This window comes from Melozone crissalis, unplaced genomic scaffold, assembly GCF_028551555.1.
Source record: "Melozone crissalis strain CALT ecotype California unplaced genomic scaffold, PUWL_Pcris_2 ptg000033l_1, whole genome shotgun sequence".
Taxonomy (NCBI): Eukaryota; Metazoa; Chordata; class Aves; order Passeriformes; family Passerellidae; genus Melozone; species Melozone crissalis.
In genome coordinates this window covers 6,018,416-6,031,783 of record NW_026535811.1, presented here as the reverse complement: position 1 = coordinate 6,031,783, position 13,368 = coordinate 6,018,416, and positions in this window count along the sequence as shown.

Here is a 13,368-nt window from a genome sequence, read left to right as displayed (position 1 = left end):
GGGAGCTGCAGCGGCTACGTAATCCCCTGCCAGCCCTTAATCCCCTCGCCAAGCAGCAACAGCCGCAGATTTAGGGAAGTGGAGTGGGATAAAATCACCCGGGATTACTCTGATTTCTGAAGACGGGCCTTGGCTTCTCCAGCCCGAGGTCAGGCCGTGCCTGCTTTAAAGGGGTCGCATCCACATCCCCCAGAGCCTTCCCAGAGCTTCGATCTCTGCCTGGCGGGGCCTCCCCGACCTGCAGGATGCTGACGGGTCCCTCCGGCTGGTTTTCCCAGCGTTATCTCCTGTCCAAAGGGGATCGGGGGAGCCCTGAGGGTACCGGCGGGTCCCTGCCGGCCCCTGCTCGGTGCTGAGGTTTGCACAGGGATGATGAGGCCGGGCAGAGCATCCAGGACAGCTCCGAGGCAATTGTCAAGGCAATTTCCTTCCAAACCACAGCTGTGGGTCTCTGGCAGGGCAGAGGAGGGAAAATGAGCAGTCGAAAGCAAAAGGGACATGAAACTGGCAGCCTCTCTGCCAGTTTCAGCTGATCGCCTCCTAATGTGAATGATTATTTATTAATAGCCAGACCTTTCAGTTTGGCCAACATTCACTTGAGATTGCCATTCCCTGGTCTGAGTCTGGAGAGCAATGAATCAAAGGAGCCCAATTGCTGAGCCTGATGAATGGCAGGAAGCAGCACACTGCACACTCGGATGAGGGTCACACTGTGGAAGCTCATTATCATCATGAGAAGTATGAATTATAAATAACTACAGATATGGCAGCAGAAAGAGCATAAATTACTGCTCCAACCTGTTGAACAGCTTGGCTCTATGGCTATGAATTAAGCCATTTATTACAGTACCTTCCAATCATCTTTTGCACATTTACAAATGGCTTGTTTAATGTAAAATGCAAATGTTTAATGTAAAATGCGAAGCCACACTAGATTGTTAGGTTTCTCTAAGGACATGGAGGGGGAAACTGGCTGTCAAAGCACTGGAATAAAATAAAGGCTTGTGGTATAGATGGCAACTATAAGGAAAATTAACTGAATCCTGGCCAAAACCAGCACAGATGTAGTTTAAATGGGATAATAGAAGTGACAAAGGAAATATTGAAAAGGGAATAAAACCAGGAAATATTGAATAGAGGTTAAATTGTATGATGAAGAGGCTGAAAGCCTGTGGTAAGGAATTAAGTAATTCCAGGAATAACTTACCTCAGGATAGGATGGTTTTGTTATTTATTACAATATTTACTCCAGACTGAATGTCTTATTGAGAATCACAATCTTCAAGCAGAAGCTGCGGGCCTGGAGGGCATAAATTTCTCTTATGTTTTTAAGTCTGTGCAAAAGGCTTCATGGGAAAGTCGAAATGCTTCTTTCTGACCTTAAAATCTACAAAAGAATCAATTTCTACACAACAAACACTCCAGAGACAGTGCCTTTAGCACATCACATGGCTGCACGGCAGCTGCCTGAGCCAGTCTGGGAAGGCAACAGGCAGAGCAGATCTGGGCCCGTGTAATTCACCTCTCCCAAGTGGCCAAAATGTGCAGCCTCCTCCTGCCCCTGCAGCTGGAAAAGAGGAGAAAATTGCTCTTAGAGGAGCTGGGAAGACTGACAATGAAGGCTTCATTTGTCTGTGCTTACCAGGATTGAAACTGAGGGGTGGCATCCAGGGTGACAGGCTTCCCTGTATGAGGGAAAAGAGGATAAAAATTCACATACTGGAAAAAAAAATAAATCTGAAATGAGATCTGAAGGCAGGAGCATCAACATTTTAGATAACATTTTCTCTCCACTTTGCAAGGAGCCATATAAATTGCTATTGTGAGTGATTTTTGCAGGATCTCTTCAGTGTGCTGCTTGCAGCTGGGACCCAGGTTAATCCAGATGGGTTCTGGCAAGAGCCCTTGTCTGGGTGTGTTTGGTAACCCCTGAAACACTGATAGAAAAGGCAATGAGACAGCAGCACGCTGAACTGGGAGATCCAAATCCCTTTATTTGGATTTATCTCATTTAGTGGATATATCTCACTTAACCCCTTAATGATCTAAAATTGCAAAGGAAGTAAGATTGGAAGATTAAATGAAAATAGCACTGAAAACTGAACACCCCAGGTGCCTGGAGGGGCCTTAATGGGATTAGTGTGCATCCAGTTGCTTCTGCAGAGCTCAGCCCCCACCGTGTGTGAGCACAGTTGGAGCAAGGGAAGGAGATAACAGCAGGGGCTGACTGGGGAAAAAGAAAATTAAATCTGTGAGAAAGAATGAAAGCAAATACATAACAAGGAGTGAGAACTTAAAGCTGCAAGAGATACGAGGTGAGCAAGTGCAGCAATTTAGAGCTACATTTGCAAAACCATGAGGCAATAAAAAAAATACCAGTGTGATTTTTGTGCTGTAGACACAGGCAGGGGAGAGGTTTACCTGCTCTATTTATTTCTGGTTTGACTAAAACCAGAGTTTGGATTATCATGTTATGGGAAGAGACTGGCAAATGTAATGACCAGGAAAAGAACAAATAACACCAAAAGACTGGTTAAGAAGTGTAGTCTCACAGTGGGAAAAATAGGAGGAGAGTGTATGTAAAACAAGCCATGATGGGAATAAGCAATGTTTGTTCCTTGTTCCCAGCAGATGCATTTATCTGAGATTTTAACCTCGTGCCTCTCATTATCTCTTGACGGGGCAACTTAGAGAGCATCTGGGCACAAAATCTCCTTTCCACCCTGGCCAAATGCTCTGCTTGTGACCCTGTGTTTGAGCTGGTGCTGAGGGGACATGGGGATGGTGTCTCTGCCTTGTGTGAGCAGGGGTGACCATTCCCTGGGGGTGTGGAAAGCAGGCAGGCAGCGTTTGCCAACCCCACAGAACCCAACCTCCCTCTGTCCCAGCAGCTGCCAGGGGAGGGCAGTGATGGCAAAGTGCTTTTAGCCCTGGCTTTACTGCCTGGCCATGCAGATCTCTTGGCACCGAGCTCCAGTGCTGTGGAGAGCTGGCAGCCTCTGCAGAGCTGTGGGTTGGATGGGAGTGGGAAGGAGCTGCTCCTGCTCGAGTGGTGCTGCTGTGGCTGGGCCGGGGGAGGTGTGCCCGGCTGAGTGCTGCCCTCCCAACGCCCCTGGTCCCACCAGGGGCTCTGCAGGCCCAGCTGAGCTCTGGGAAGCAGCAGGGTTTGGAGCACACGTCCTCCCAGGGCCCACATCACTCACCCCCATGGGCTCTGCACATTTCTGCCTGCACACCCATTCATCTGCAAGCCACATGCTCTCCCTGCAGTTTATAGAAGCAGCCACATAGGTGTCATATTAATTAATGCCTTCAGCTGGTTACTTTGCCTTTTTTTTTCCTTTTTAGTTTTTTTTCCCCCACAGCTCTGCTCTAAATTTAGACTTGTTTAAATACTCCAAGATGAAATGAGCATTTTTTTTTAAATTTGTTTGTGCTAGCAGCATTTTAAACCCTCATCAGACACAGTGTTCTGAGCAGTAGGAAATTCAGGGCACAGAGGGAGACACCAAGGGAGAGCAGAATGCACAGGAAATAGAAAGCACTGGAGCATCTTGCCACCACCCTTGAAGCCATGGCAAGGAAAAGAATGAATTAAAAAAAGGAAAAAAGAAAAGGAAAAGTAAGTGAAAGCAGATGCTCTGTTTGGGGAGAACTGTGAGCAGTTGTCTCCCACAAGAATGCAGCTTTCCTGAAAAAGCAGGCAGAGGGAAAGTGAACTTTATCTACTATCAAAGGGTTAAACTTAATCTTTTACATTTCAAGTCCACCTGAAAGGACTTGACTAAGAGAAAGGGAAGTCCCATTTTAAAAGAGATTAAAGCCTTTTGTGATAAACTGGCTGCACTAGAGCAGCTTTCTAGGGGAGGAGGCTTTGCTCTGTGGGGAGCCCCAGGAATTTTGGTTCATCGAGTGCCTGAATAAATGATGGCAGTCATTCTGCCAGTCTGTGCTGCAAAGACACTTGATAGTGCACATCTAGCAACATCATCCATGCTGCCAAATCCTGTGTATTAGAGGCATGATGCAATGACCCTGTTTGGGGAACACGCTGCAGATCCCTCCTTCTCTCTGCTCACTGTGCTGGTGAGGATTCAGGATTTTGCAAGGTTATCAGGACAGAGGTATTCGGGCCAAATTAAAGTTGTTCCAGCCTGGCAGGGCTACAAAAAAGGAGGGTCCCTCCTCCATCTGTTCCACTGTCAGGGTCAGCAGGTGGGGAAGGCACAGAGATGAGTTCACAGAGATCACAGTTGCCTTTGTGCTCTGATGTTACTGGTTCACCTACTCGCTGAAATCCTGATAAGGATTTATTAGGTCATGGCTGTAGGGTGTTTTGGAAATACAATAATTCTCTGAGCTCTTGCAGGGGGAGACAGCAGAGCCTCCGGTGCCAAGGACCCTCTTCTGGCTTGGCAATGACCTACAGGGACAAAGCAGCAAAGCCCCCGCTTCCCTGCCCTCCCCTGATGTGTTTGCATGGCACTGTCAGTTTGCCAGGGGGGTTTCTCTGTTCCCTGGCAGTGGGGGAGGCTCAGTGGAGCTGGGCTGCAGCCTCTGCTGGGCTCTCTGTGGCGATCCCGGCACGGAACATCTGCCTGTCAGGGACGATGGCATCGGCACAGCTGAGCTGCCTCTGCCCAGCGCAGCGCTGGGGGCCAGGGGCTCTCCATCTGTGGGCTGGCACAGCACTCGTGCCTCGTCCTTGGGGGAGCTGCTGCACGCTGCCATGGCATAAATAAATGGAAATGGCTGGGCAGAAAGATTATTTTGTTCATCTTTCAGAGGTTGAAAATCTTTGAATCTTTCCTGCTAATTTTTGTTGCTGATACTGAGTGTTCAAGCAAGACCTGTTGTAGAAATGTGTATCAGAATTTATGGAATATTCAGAACTCAATTAAAAAAAAATCTTAAAAGTCTTATTATTTCTTTTCCCTTCCTTTTGATTTCAGAGAAGGCAGCAGCTTTGCCAAAATTCTAGGTCACAAATTAAAACATTTCATGCTTTTCTCCTTTGAAAACGAGACCACTTTTTTTTCCCCACAAAAATCAGAGGCGATCAGTTTCAGTGTGATTAAAGATAAAAGCTGGGCTTTGGATACATTTTACCACACATTGATGTAGGTGTAGATAAAACCAGTCCATTCTTTCATGAATATTAATGAAAACATGTTTTGTGATTTTAGGCAACCATCAATTGTTATTAAAAATACCCTGACAGTTCTGAAGAGGAGAAGGAGATGGGGGGAGGCTCTGCTAAAGGCTTTCCACATCCAATTAACACCGTTTTGTGTTTTGCTGTGCAATTACCCTGTAGTGAGTGTGAAAGGTGCTTCCCTGACCTCCAGCTGCTCAGCGGGCTGGCAGGGAATGGTGTTCACCCATCCAAGCATGGCAGGGCAGGCTCTGCTCCTTTTAAACTCTTTTAACCTCTGGTTACAATTCCAGTCACTTCCCGTCACCCTAAATTGCCTCCGAGTCCGTAATTAGCTCAGTCACCTGCCAGCTTCCATAGCACACACTCCTTCTTCCTCCCTTCGACATCTGACAGCATCCTGCTCTGCCAGCAGCTTTCAAACAGATTCCCCTCCACCCCAGGGCCTTTGGTGCCACGAGCCTGCCCTGAAAGGATGAAGATACAAATCACGTTGTGCCCACAAGGATCATTAAATGCCTTCTTTGATTTCCTTCAAGGAGCACAAACGAGCTCAGGAAGCGAACCAGCGCGTTTCTTGCCAGCATTTTTTTGTGGTTGTTGATGTTTTTGGGCTCTCCTTGGTTTGGGGTGATGGAGCTGGTCCCTCCCTGTGGTGGGTGAGGAATCTCCAGCTCTCAGCCATCTCCTCCTGAGGTGGGTGCTGGCTAAGGAGATTGCCAACCCCCAGGATAGAGTGGCTCCCAAGGATTCAGCCTGGTCTCTGTGTTATGAGAGAAAATAACCTCTCTCTTACTGCTGGAACGTGAGGCAGTGTGCAAAGCCTGAAAAAATCAGTTTTAGCAGCCTGGCTCCTTCTGCTTCCCCCCTCTGTTGTCAGCATCTGGGCAGCACATGGGACAGGCAGGAGAGAGGCAGGGAGAGCTCAGCAAAGCACTGGGTCAGGGACAGAGCAGCCTGCAGCATGCTGGAGATAAAACCAACAACTGTGTCCACCAGCCACAAAAACTGGAATGTAGGATTGCAAGAGTTATCCATAAATAATATTTTATATATATAAAATTTTGATAGAGCAAATATTTCTAAATTTTGTGTTGTAAGAAAGGAAATTTCTATTCCAACTTGTTATGTCTGTCTCAAATCATCTTTCATTTGCCAAAGCTGCACTCCAGCTCCTGCCTTCTCGTTAGTGCAGCCTTGAGGCTGAAGTTTGCATCTTCCTGAGCCAGAGGCTCCTGAAGTTTCAGACAGAAGCCAAACAGTTGTGCCCTGAGGGATTCCTTCACAGGAAATCTGATGTGCATAAAGTAGGCAGAGCTGTGCTGAAATCTCATTAGTGATGGTTGCTTGCTGCAGCTCTGACCTTGGCTTAATTCGTTCAAGTGATGCTGGAGTTAATTGGCGTTCTCAGTTTGCAGTGATTCCCTTTTACAAGGGCACTTTAGGCCTGGATCTGCTCTGCTGGCCAGGCCTGTAACTCCCCTAGACAGAAGCAGCATTACCTGGCTGTACTTGTGCTCAAATCTCTGGTGTCACACTCTGGCAGCCCCCGAGTGTCACCCAGGGCTGGAGGGAAACCAGCACCAAACACAGCAGCTGGGTTTGCAGCAGATGGTGTCACCCAGCCCCAAGGCTCTTCCTGCTCTGTCACCAGGCACAGGGACAGCCACCCCTCCCAGGACACTCCTCCTGCTCTCCTGCTCCAGCAAATGCTCAGCCTGCACCTGGCTCATTTGGGTGGGAATTCCTGGGATTGGCTATGGGAATTTCTCTGTGGTTGTCAGGGAAGCACACAGGGCCAGAGACACAGCACTCCTCATCCTCCTCATCCTTCTCATCCTCCTCATCTTCCTTATCCCACCTGGAGATGGAAGCTATCCGTGCCCAGATTCCATAAGATTCCTGGACCACCTTCAAAGTGTGCCATGCTATTGTCACAGTCCTCAGTTACTGGTCAGCTTTGTCCCATCCTCAAAGTGCCATAATTTTCTATTTGCCTTCCAGAGGTTTCTCCAGAGCTCTGCTGTTTTTTTTTTTTGCTATAGCTGTTTTCACCAGCTATTTTTTTTCTCATCTACCCAGGCAGAAACAGCAGGTGGAAAGGTCATTCACTTCCAAAGCCTTCCCTCCAAGGATGGGCTGCAGCAGCAAAGGGCAGGCTGGTGTTCTTTGCCATCTCACCAACCTCTGTTGAGGGTGATCAGGAAAGAAAGGAGCTCACTGCATTCACAGTTCTCCCAAAATGCTGGGGAGAGTCCAGCAGACTTCCAAATTCCACAGCATGCTGGTCATGCTCAGGCTAAAAAATTAAAAAGGAATAACCTTACACATCTAGTATGGAATAACATGGAAGCAGAGAAGGTTGATGTGACGAGAGCTCCTTAGAATCAATTTCTTAGGAGGGCTGAGAAATCTGACAGGTTAAAAGAGCATGGTTTTTCTTTTCCCACTTTTTGGCAGGGCAGACACTGATCAGCTGGATTCAGTACACTGCTGAACGTGCTAACCAAGGAGAAAATTGATATTAGCTCCAGAAAACAGCCACTTGTGCCATGGCAGCTCAGGGCCATGAAGGAGTAGAAACAAGTGCAGAGAGCACAGAGTGAGCTCAGTGTCTGGCCAGGGGTTTTGTGGAGATCAGGTTTGCAGATTCTGTAGTCAGAAGGATGTTTGGATGTTTTATCACCCACAGTGGGTTGTTTTCAGCATTGCTGAGCAGTTCTGTTCCCTAGCACATGAAGACTGGGGAGGCCAAGGGCATGAACACACCTCAATAGCTCACCCTGTTCTGGCAAAGTCATGTTTGAGGGGAAGGAGCTACAACAGAAAGTTTTGCCTTTTCCTCTCCCAGTGAAAATGGACTTTTTGTAATTCTGGTATTTTCTGAAATGACAGTAGCAATTGCTCACCTCTGGACAGATCATCAAAACCCCTTTCAGACTCCCATTAAGCTGCTGCAGTCATCAGGCAAGAGGAAAACATTTCTAAGGCAGAAGCACAACAACAGCTTTGACAGCAGCACGTCTCAAATCACATCAGAGACTCAGAGCAGAGCTAATGGGACAGGAAGGATAATGGGAATCTTGCACCAACTGGTCTCCTCAGTGTCATCTTTGTCACACAGCTGGAGACAGCATATTTGGGAGCAACTGTAATTTATTTTTTGATCAATACAGGAGCTGCATATGAAAATAGTCTTGCTGCTCTGGTCACTCCCTGCTGGCTTTGTTCATTGCCTGGCCTAAAGCTGCCACGTGCCAGCCACTGGGATGCTGCAGAGCAAGGGACAGGGAAGGGATTCCTGCTGGGTGATACAGCATCTGCAAAGGGAAAGGAATACAATATCAGGAATCCTGCATTTGTCTGGACTAATTTTTGGTTGCTAGGCTGCTGCTGTTGCCTCTGTCTGCTCCTTGCTTTTTCCAGTTTTCGGTGCTTACACAACATGCTGATTTCTTTACAAAGGGCTGGATCTGGGAAACAGAACAGTTTGGGCTGGACTGAGGGATTTCTCAGCTGTCTGCAAACAAAAATGAAGTGTTGGGAGAGGAGTGAAGCCCCAATGGGATGTGACTGAGCATCAGTCTCTGCCTTTGACTTCTGTGACCTCCATACATCTGTTATGGAACTGCTTCTCATGTCCATTTCAAGTGGGGTAATGTTTCCTTCTCTCTCCTTTAGATGGGTAATGTGTATAAAAAGCACTTTTAGACACTTCTATCTAGCTGTTTATATAAATGCATTTGTAGAGCAACGTTGAAGACTTAGAAGATATATATAAGAAATAGAAATCTTTTAAAGTCATGTTGAGTTCTCATCTGAAGGGGATAATGAAATCATCACTTCCAGAAAAGGAGCAGAGCACTTTAGGTTAAATACCCAAAGAGTGTTTGTGCTCCTCTCTTCTGTATCTGAACCTGCCCCTGTTCCCCTCCCCACCTTCTGTCTGTCCAGACCTCGCTCTCAGCACTGGGTAATTAATCATCTTGTTATGGTATGGTGGGAAGAGCCAGATTTCTATCTTCCTGTCACCTCCTAAGCTGATATTTTATCTCTGAGATCTTCCCACTTCATAACCTGCTTGCTTCAAGGTGTGCACAGCAGAGACACACGGGCTTGTTCTTCATCCCTGGGCATGTGGCTGCTCCCTGCACTGACACTGGCCAGCCTTTGTCTGCTGGATTTAGCAGCCCCTGCAGTGAGGGGTTAGCTGAGCCCCCTGAAATTTAATGCTCTCTACATTTCTGCTTTTAGCCAAGAAGTGAAAGTTTCCCTTGACTTTCCTTGATTTTGTTTTTTTTTCCAAATCATAATCATGTTTTTTTTGTGCTCTTCTCTCTCCTTGCTACCTCTTCTGATTTCCACACCTGCACTTCTGCCCCTAAAGGCAAGCCGAAAATTTCCAGTTTTCACACCTCTTTAGAACTATTCACTAATTTCAAAGTCCTTCCTGGACTCGATTGAGTACACAGTCATAATTTCTTCATATTTCTCAAAGGAGTTAACTGGAGACTCCTCAACTTTACATTTCTGCTCATTCCCTCTACCCTTCCCTTGATGAAGCTCCTGCTTCATGATCCCTGGAGGGACTTTTGTCAAAGACAACAATGCTTTTAATTGTTACAGGATTCATCAGCTTCACCTGTGGTCCTGCTGACACTCTGAGACATTCCTAAGCTGTGGCACACTTTTGGTGGGATGTGATGGACTTGAAAGGAGCCCGTGGTGATGGCCTGTGCTTGCTGGTGGGGCAGACAAGGGGTACAGCATCTCCCTGCAGCTGCTTTGGAGGAACTGGAGATTTTAGGAATTGGGGCAGGGCTAAGGAGGAGGGCACAGATGGCTTGGAAGCACTAGGTTTTGGCCAAAACAGGAGAAGGGAAAGAGGGTGAGACAGCAGAGGCAGGAGGATGATGCTGCTTGCAAGCACACCTCTCACAGAGATGGGAATTGCAGCTCTGCTGCCAGACTTGCAGCATTCAGTAGGTGATTCCTGAACTTTGGTACAATTCTGCAACTTGGCAGCTCCCCTGCTCCAAGCTCTTGGCTGCAGCTCTCTGCATCCATGGCAGAAGCCAGGAGAGGCAGGAATTCCCTGACAAGGATCCAGGAGAGGAGCCTCAGGCACAAAGGAGCCCTGCTCAGACAATGAAATGCGCTTGGGCTGAGTGGTGGGTCTGGGGCCACTGCTCCAGGCAGCTGCCTGTGAGCCAGACTGCAAAGCTGCAGTAAAAATGAAGGAAAACAGAGCTTTTGTTCCCAGCCTGAGCAGCCCTGCTCTGGGAGGGCTGCCAAGAGCCTGCACGCTTTCCTCTCTCCCTCTCAACCTCGTATTTACAGACAAGTGCTGAAGAAAAACCCACAGGTGGGAAAGGTTCTGAAGGGACATATTAATAATTTCTCTCTCCCTTCTAGGATGTTTGAGAAGCAGATTTCAGGTCCTGGTGAAGAAATCCAGGATGGGCAGCTGTACCTGCAGACAAAGGGTGTAACAAGAGATGTGTGGCAGCAGCACTTGGGCAAGAAAAATATTAATATTTATGTAGGATCTAACCATGGCATTAACATCCCTCTGTGCACAATAGCAGCTGTAGGAAGACCATCATGTTCCAGAGTTCCCTCATGCCATGGAAGCAGGATACTCTCTTGCTGATAGGAAGATCTCATCCTTTCTAATGGTTTTCTCTTGTTTAGTCACACGCTAGAGGGTTTTTCCTTCTGCCTTTACAGGGCTTACCTTGCTTTGTGTGGCATTTGTGTCCAAATAGAGAAAAAACATATTTTTATTAATGTATGCTCCAAATAGCTTAAAAAATGTTGAGTAGGTTTTTTTTTTTTATTACCTGTTTGACTGAAGTAGCTGCTCTCAATGTGCAGTGACTTCCTATTGTGTACACCAGATATTTATTCTAAATTAATTTATTGGATTTATTAAAGTTGTTGTTCACCTGTTGAAAAGAAGAAGCATAGAGATTACTTGAAACTCGAATTCTTTCCACAACAGCTGTAAAGGAAAGGCATTCTTACATAAAACATATTTTTTCCAATATCTATTCTTTAAAGTGATGTAAAAATCTTTTCCTCTCCACTTTACCCTTTTCAGTACTTATTTCCTGCTTGTTTCAGTAGTTTTTTTCAGCTAAACTTAGAGCAATGTGGTTTCTGCACTTCACATTCACTTCCATGCTGGGCAGACTTATATCTGAACACTGTTCTGGTTTGAGGGTGCAATCTCCATTAAATTAAAAAAAATCCACAAATCTGAAGGGCAGATTCACAAACCCTCTCTGCTGCACTCTGAGGAAAGGCAGGGGCTTGTCACTGTCACATTTTCTGAAAAATCCCTTGCCCAGGATTCTTCTTCTGGGAAGTCTCAGAGGAAAAGGAAAACAATATTATCTCATCTGCTTCTCCTGTGTTTTTCTGCTTTGGAATGTGTTTGGAGATTGTTTATCCAACAGATCATTGTTTTATTGGTTTCATGTGCCTTGTTTTAACTTAATGACCAATCATGGCCAGGCTGTGTCAGGGCTCTGAAAGGAGTAATGAGTTTTTCATTATTATCTTTTAGCCTTCTTTAAGTATCCATATAATACAATACAATACAATATATTGTAATGTAATATATTGTAATGTAATGTAATAGAAATCAGCCTTCTAAGAAGATGGAGTCAGATTCTCAATTCCTCCTCCATCTGGGGAACTCAGAAAATACCCCAGGGGCTGGCAGTGGTGCCAGTGCAGTTCAGCAGTGGGTGCTGGTGCTGGGCAAGTGCTGCCCAGGCTAACTTTAGCCCAGACACTCTAATCCCCCTGGCTAAATTAGGTTTGTGCTGAGAGCTGCCCTGGCCAGATCCCTCTCTCAGATTAGGCTTGGGATCAGCAGCTGCCCCGTGGGAGGGAGCTGCAAACACTCCTGGGTTCCCAGAGTCAGCCAAGGTAGGGGGTACAACAAAGTCACCTTCTGGTACCTGTGGCATTTCCCAAGTCTTGATGTCAGCCAAGAGGAAGAGCCTTTGGATCTCAGTTTCCCCAGCACCTCAGTGTTGGGAAGGATGGAAGTTTGATAAGGAAATCTCACAGATGTGTGTGCTTAGCAGAAAGATTTTTGAACATAGAATCTGAAGAAGGAATAGAAATGAACGCAAGTTTTGATATAGAAGAAAAGAACTGGTGAGCCAGCCTAACCAAGGAGGCAAAGGGTGTGTTAGTTAGAAGGGATTTTTATGGCTTAGAGCAAAGGATAAACCCACCTCAAACAAAATGTTTTTACCAAGCAGGAAGATAGCACAGGCAAAAAAGTCAGCAAAGCTGCAAGCAGAAAAAAGGTCTCAGAATTTTCCACTGCAAGAAAACTGAAAAATAACTTCTAGCCTTAACTGCAATGTACTAACTTTTAGTGATTGGAGAATAGTAACATGAATATGGTAATTACAGTGGTTATGATAGGCTATAGATTATAGATTGGTTCTGCTGTATTAAGATGCTCAGCAAAGTAAAGTATATAATGCAATGTAACCAAAGGGTCTCCAGGCCTGCCTGCAGCTGGAGCTGACAGCTGTGGGCACAGCTCTGTCACCCACCACCCTGGGCTGCTGTAACATCTAGGATCCAATAAACTGCATTTTGGATCCAATAAGCTGCATTTTGGAGAGCTGTCTGGAGTCCCACAGCCCTCATTCCAGCTCTCACACCCCAGATCAGTTCAGTGCAGCTCCTGCCCCTCTCTGCCCTCCCCACATCCCAGCCCAGGGCTGCAGAACCCATCCCTGCCCTGATCCAGTGCCTTCCCTCTGAGCCCCATGACATCCAACCCAACCTTGGCAACCAACGCTGCATTAATTCTGCTGCAAGACATGGCACCTTGCAACCATCTTAAAATAAAGACAAAAACTGGGAAAAGGCAGAAAAGGCTGGTGTGGGAGCAGGGATGAGCAGCTAGAAGGGAGTGGTTGGGATGGGCTTCCTCTCCAGCAGCAGAGGCAGCTCAAAGTATTTATATTTATAAAGCCACAACCTTTGTTTCCTCAGTGTCTTGCAGAACCCCATTTTCCACTTGCAGCTTGTGTATGCCAAGCTCCCTGCTCCAGTATTCCCAACTGAGCTGTGCACAAATATATCTAAAGGCCAGAACAAGCTTGTTAGAGATACTCACAGGAGTTTGGAAAAGGCAAAGACTTGTAAGAGTCTATTAAAAGTCTTCAGAATCAGCA